Source organism: Malus sylvestris, chromosome 13, assembly GCF_916048215.2.
Source record: "Malus sylvestris chromosome 13, drMalSylv7.2, whole genome shotgun sequence".
Lineage (NCBI taxonomy): Eukaryota > Viridiplantae > Streptophyta > Magnoliopsida > Rosales > Rosaceae > Malus > Malus sylvestris.
The window spans coordinates 29,071,138-29,078,468 of record NC_062272.1 but is presented as its reverse complement, the minus strand read 5'-3'; positions in this window follow the sequence as shown (position 1 = coordinate 29,078,468).

Here is a 7,331-nt window from a genome sequence, read left to right as displayed (position 1 = left end):
ATTGTACGACGTTGTGTGAATGAATCTGAGTTTCAATCTATTTTAACATTCTGTCATTCGTATGCATGTGGGGGACATTTTGGCACCCAACGCACTGCCCTTAAAGTCTTAGAATGTGGGTTTTATTGGCCAACCATTTTTAGGGATGCTAGGACATTTTGCCTTACATGTGATCGTTGTCAACGAATGGGTAATATAAGTGCTAAGGATCAAATGCCACAAAACCCTATACTTTCTGTTGAAATATTTGATGTGTGGGGCATTGATTTTATGGGTCCTTTTCCTTCATCGCATGGTTTTCTCTATATCTTGTTGGCGGTGGATTATGTTTCCAAATGGGTGGAAGCAAAAGCCACCCGGACTAACGATTCTAAAGTGGTTGCAGATTTTGTGAAGTCTAACATTTTTGCCAGGTTTGGAATGCCTCGAGTCCTTATCAGTGATGGAGGTTCACATTTTTGTAATCGCACAATCGAGGCACTGCTCAAGAAGTACAACGTTACACATAGGGTTTCGACACCCTATCATCCTCAAACAAGCGGGCAAGCCGAGGTGTCGAATCGGGAGATAAAGCAGATTCTTGAGAAGACAGTTGGGCCAACACGAAAAGATTGGAGCTTGAGGTTAGAAGATGCATTGTGGGCTTATAGGACCGCCTACAAAACACCCATCGGAATGTCTCCCTTTCGGCTTGTGTATGGGAAACCATGTCACTTACCTGTGGAGTTGGAGCACAAGGCTCATTGGGCCGTGAGGAAATTCAACATGGATGTAGATGAGGCGGGACTTCATCGTAAGCTACAATTGAATGAGCTTGAGGAAATCCGGAATGAAGCTTACGAGAATGCTCGCCTTTACAAGGAAAAGACGAAGGCCTTTCATGACAAGATGATTTGCACCAAGTCCTTCGCTGTTGGACAAAAAGTGTTGTTGTTTAATTCTCGTCTTCGTCTTTTTCCGGGTAAGTTACGTTCACGTTGGATTGGACCCTTTGTTATTACTGATGTTTTTCCTCATGGTGCAGTCCAGGTTCGTAGTTTCAAAACAGGTCAAGAGTTAAAGGTGAATGGGCATCGCTTGAAGCCATACTACGAGAGCTTTGTAGAACATGATGTGGAGGAGACAACCCACTATGCCGTGGGTTCCCATGAAGGTTGATCAATGTGGCATCGTCCGGCTGCAAAACGTTAAAGAAAGCGCTACTTGGGAGGCAACCCATGCATTCGACAAGGAAGACCTAGAGAGCACTCCAATTCCAGATTTGCGTTCCTAAACCCTTCTCTTTGTTGTTATTTCATTTCTGCCATTTAGATTGTTTAGTTGTTGTTTTCTTTGCTTGTTGGTTATTTGTGTTAGTTTATGCTTGAAACATTGAGGACAATGTTTGATTTAAGTGTGGGGGGTAACCAAAGTGTTTTGATACAAATTCGTAGGGTTTTATCACCCATAATTTCAAATGTTGTTCCTTGCTGTTTTTAGGTTGTTTTCGTGTGTTTTAGTATATGTTGTTCTAAAAATCCGAAAATCCCAGAAAAAAATTGAAAAATTGTTTTGAAAAAAAAAACAAAAAAAGTTGTGTTTGAGTTGTTTTTGTGTGTTTGTTTGTGTCTTAGGGTACCTTCCAACACAATGATGAGGATTCGGTTTGTAATTGCATGACTGTTAAAGAGAATGATTAACATGGATGAAAGTTTGATTTACTCTTTGTTTATGCTTGGTTGTGGTTATAACTTATGAATTCACATGTAATCATAAAGAAAAAAATTAGTTTTTGTAACATGCTTGAAGGAAGGAACTCAAACTAACGCTACAACCTTGTGAGACTTGAGCCTAAACGTTTATTTGGAGAGTTGATGTGAAAATTAACTAGCACTCAAATTAACCCTCTTTTTATCAATTGTAGTAAGTATGTATGTAGGGATCGTTCTAGGCCGGGGATTTGGAGGGATTGCTAAATCACTTGAAAACTGACTCAAAAACGTAAAAACAAAGTTTAAAACACTAAACTAGACTCAAAGAATGTAAAACTATAACTTAAAACACCAAAACAAACCAAAAGACTCAAAATAACACAAAAACACTCAAAACTGCCTTAAAACCACTTTCTGGGCAGTTTTGAACTCTAAACAAGATTTTGACGAAAATAGGTTTTAACTTGACTCAAAACACTTAAAAACACAAACTAACACACTCTCTAACTAATTTGACACTTGAAAACAAAGGGGGATTTGGTTTTTACGAAATTGAAAACAAAACATAAACTTGTAAATCAAAACAGATTTTAAAACGAATTTGATTGAATTGAATGGATAGAAAGCTAGCTAAGGGGTTCATCTCCACACATGTTATACTTGCATTCAAAACGATTTCCAATTGCTTTTCAATAACCCATGAATTCTCAACGCCCCAAGTTAATTAGGTCCGCTTAAATTAACCTTCAGATTTTCCTAACGTTATTGAATTGGATGATTGCATACGACAACCCAAAGCATTCCCCACAAGTCCCCTACATGATTGCATAATAGAGATACAAGCAAGAATCATTAAGTTCTATGAAAACCATAAGCATTGACGAAGCACTTGTTACTATGATTGCATGAAACTTATGCCAAGAATTTACTTAACGCGATTGAGATCATCAACCTTTACTACTTATGAATATAAGTCCATAACGATTAGGTGAAATTTCCTTATATCCTAGCATCAAATTCATGCATGCAAATTAAGTGTCGACCCTCAACCAACATACACAAATCAGTTTTAATTCTTGTAGATAAGTAAATTGAATTCACAACTTATGAAACACAATTAGAAGTAATCAAATCATATAGCAAGCATAAACATGGTTTCGAATCCCCCCCTAGCCAAGGGGGGTTTAGTTCCTCATACTCGCAAAGCAAAGATACATAAATTTAGAAATTAAAACCTAAAGAAAGAAAACACCTAGAAGGCTCCAACTTGGCAACAAGATCATCAATGATTTCCCTTTCCTCCTTGCTGCGGCAGAGAAGTTTAGAACAGGTTTTGGGTGGTATTTAGGGTGTAGAATGGATGGGGAATGGTAGGGAAAGGTTTAGGGTTGATGGGGGTACGGCTAGGGATGATTTTTGGGCAGAATTTTGGGATTTTGGTGATGGGAAGGTGCGGCAGAATGCAAGGGCAGATTTCTGGCGTGAATGATTGTGTATGAGAGGTGGTGATCTGATCTAGGGGTTATAATGAGTATATATAGGCATCCAAAACCCTAGGGTAATCAGATTAGGGTTTCTAGAAGCCCAAATCCACCAGAAATTAGGTTAAAACAATCAGATTTTTAGTGGGAATAAGGCCTAAGGTGCGGCTAGGGTTAGGGTTTAGAGATGGGCCTTCTAGAATGCCTTGCAAGGCAAGGAAATCAGATATTCTAGAGGCCTAGGTGCGGCTAGGGTTAGGGTCCATAAGGAATTAGGGTTTAGGTCATCTAAAAGCCCAAAACCAAGAATAGAAACTCTCGAAAATGGAAACCTCCAAGAATAGAAACTTCCAACTTTAGAAACTTTGGTTTCCAAATCTGAATTCTTTGTTCTTCACTTTCATTTCTTCATTGCTTAAGCTCCTTTGACCTTCAAACTCGTCCATTCCTTGTGCTCCATTAGCATACACTCCATTCTAGCTCAATTTTGCTCTAAAATGCTCCATTTTGCACTTCTTTGCATACTTCGTCTCTAAACCTGAAATTGCACGAAAATGACTTTAAACACTAAAATAACTAAAGAAAAACAACATAAATGCTTAAGAACAAGCCAACTAAGTCGCATAAATATGCTCCTATCAAGAGTTAAAATCTGTGCATTATTGTTTTCTAAGTCATTGCATGATCTCATATTTCCTTGCTTGGTTACTACTTAGAAGGCATTTCATCATTTAGTTCCAAATGCTAGAACTCATGCCCATTTCATTCAAAGCATGTTATTGATTTGCATAACACATATTCAAGATGAAGTTGTGTAGTTACCACCACCTTAGCCAAACTGCCGTGTATCCCATATCATTTTATGTTTAAGTTTAACCCCGTTGAGCCTTATTTAACCTATGTTGTTTGTTAACCCACAGTATCCTTACCTAGCCTAGTTTAGGACCATCCATACCCTTGTTCTTAAAGCATAGTAAAGCATGATTCGAATTGAATTCCTTTTGATCTATGTTAGCAGAAAACAAGTGTGGGGGAAGTATTTTTTTCGTGAGGAATTGTGTGCGTGCACGGCAAAGAAAAGAAAAGAAAAAAAAATTCGTGGAAAAAAAAAAAAAAAAATGAAGAAAAAAATATGAAAAGTTTGAAAAAAGAGTTCCAAAGTATTGTTTGTTGAAGTAAGGGTCCAAAACAATGAATTTGACCCTAAGGAGTTGTTTAAGTCTCCCCCTTGTGTGTTAAAGTTAATTTCTGCAATCTAAGTGAATTCTAAGTCTCAAGTTCATTACTTTGCTTACTATCGCTTGAAGAACGGTTGTTTTCCCTCTCCTTTCCTTGTTAGCCAATACCCCAAGCCCCATTACAACCCTTAACCTCTATCTTGAGTGTTATGTGTTTCAATTTGTGGAGTTTGAATTTGGTATGAGCATATGGTGTCACTGGTTCTCGCATCTAAGTAGTAGCATTCCATTCATGAGATTATATCTAAACATGCTTCTTAACTCTAGAAATTGCGTTCTTTGTGAAACATATATGTGAGCATTCGTTTTCATATCTACATCAATCTTCTCACATATGACTAGTATAGGGTGTGTAGTTAGAAAATCTGAGTGAAAATAGAGTGCATATCTTGTAAGGAATTGAGGGAATTCTCTAAGGCATGTTACTACATTCAAAGCATTGTTTTAATTGATTACTTGTGAACTAGTAAGTTGTGGCTTTAATTAAGTATGTGCTTATGTGTAAAGATGACTCAAATCTGTGGGGATAACAATCTCTAATACGTCACGTGCATTGGAAATCCCTGAGGCAAACGTTGGAAGGTTTAGGTTTTGTTTTGGTTAGTTTGTTTCGTTTTGTTTTCTTTCTTTTGTTTGTTTTGCTCGAGGACTAGCAAAAGCTAAGTGTGGGGGAATTTGATAGGAGCATATTTATGCGACTTAGTGGGCTTGTTCTCATGCATTTATGTTGTTTTTCTTGAGTTATTTCAATGTTTAAAGTCAGTTTCATGCAATTTCAGGTTTAGAGACAAAGGATGCAAATAAGTGCGAAATGGAGCATTTTAGAGCAAAATTGAGCTGGAATGTTGTGTATGCTTATGGAGCACAAGGAATGGACGAGTTTGAAGGTCAAAGGAGCTTAAGAGAGGAAGAAATGAAAGTGAAGAACAAAGAATTCGGAATTGGAAACCAAAGTTTCTAAAGTTGGAAGTTTCTATTCTTGGAGGTTTCCATTTTCGAGAGTTTCTATTCTTGGCTTTGGGCTTTTAGATGACCTAGCCTTTCCCCCCTAACCCTTGCCGCACCTAGGGCTTTAGAAATTTGATTTCCTTGCCTTGCAAGGCATTCTAGAAGGCCCATTCCTTTACCCTAGTAACCAGCCGCACCCTAGGCCCTTTTCCCACTTAAATTCTAATTGTTTTAACCTAATTTCTGATGGATTTGGGTTTTAGAGGCCCTAATCTGTTTGTCCTAGGGTTTGTAGTGCTTATATATATGTGTTTTAACCCCTAGGCCGAACTACAACCTGCTACATTCATTCAAAATTCCAGAAACCCTAGTTCTATAATCTGCCGCACCTTCCCACCATTCTTGCCGAGCTTTCCACCATCTTCCATCCATCCACCACTCATCCACACTCATCCTACAACCCTTGCCGTGCCTCTACACCCCCAAAATTCCATTCTACGTCATCAAAACAATCCAAGAAGCATCACCATACAATCTGCCGCAAGCAACAAAGGGGACAGATTCTCTACAATTGTTTGGCTTTTCAATCTAAGTTGTCGAACGATTTTAGGTGTTTTCTATCTTATATTTCAATGTCTAATTCATGTAATCTTTGTTTTGCTTTAAGTATGATTGGCTAAATTCGTTTTGGCTAAGGGTGGATTCAAAACCATGATTATATATGTGAAATAAGTTGATTACTTCCAGTTATCGTTGCATAAGTCGTGAATACAATTCGCTTAACCGTTTGATTTAGAACTTATTCTTGTATGTTGATTGAGAGTGCACTCTTAATTTGCATGCTTGAATTTGATGCTAGGATATAAGTTTGTTTCACCTAATCGTTATGAATTTATATTCGCAAGTAGTAAAGGTCGCTAGTCACGATCGTGTTAAGTAGATTCCTGGCAAGAGTATCATGCTTTTCATAGTTACGAATGCCTTGTCGATGCTTATGATTTCCAAAGAACGTAATGATTCTAACTTGTATCTTTATCATGCTGTTCATATAGAGAACTTGTTAGGAATAATTTGTTTGCGATGCATATTCATCCAATTCAATGATTCTAGGGAAATCTGAAGGTTAATTTAAGCGGATCTAATTAACTTGGAGTGTCGAGATTCATAACTTATTAATTTGATAACTGGAAATCGATTTAGGTTGCATATATTTCATGCGTGGAGAAGAACCCCTTAGCTATTCCATCATCCGTTGATTCATTACAATTTTATCTTACAATCTATTTTTGTTTCACAATCTGCCCATTTAGTTATTTTCGTCCAAATCAAATCCCCATTTGTTTTGAAGTCCTAGATTAGTTAGAAAGTGTGTTGGTTTATGTTTTTAAGTGTTTTGGTACAAGTTAAAACCCAAATTCGTCCAATTTGGTGCTTTGTGTTCAAAATTGCCCAGAAAGTGTTTTTAAGGCAGTTTTGAGTCTTTTGGTTGCTGTTTTGAGTTTTTGGTTTGTTTTAGTATTTTAAACGCTAGATTTGCATTCCTTGAGTCTAATCTAGTGTTTTAAACTTTGTTTTTACGTTTCTAATTCAGTTTTCAAGTGATTAGTACCCCTAGTTAATCCCCGGTTAGAACGATCCCTACTTTCATCATTACTACAATTGTCACAAATAGGGTTTAATTTGTGAGTCAACATAATTTATACATCACATGGATTCACTATCTATGACATATATCGTTTATAGAGCTAGTCCTAATTAGTATCTTTGCCATTTGATGTATAAGAATCATCCATACATCCATTCATTGTCCTGAAAGGTTTCTTCCAAAGATTGACTTTCAGGGCATATCTCCAACAGTATAAAGTTCGAATTCACTACTATACCAATAAAGAAGAGAATCATATTATCAACCCCAGATTCCACGTTGCTTATTTTCCAAGGATTTTCTCAGTAACCAAACAAAAATAATGAAA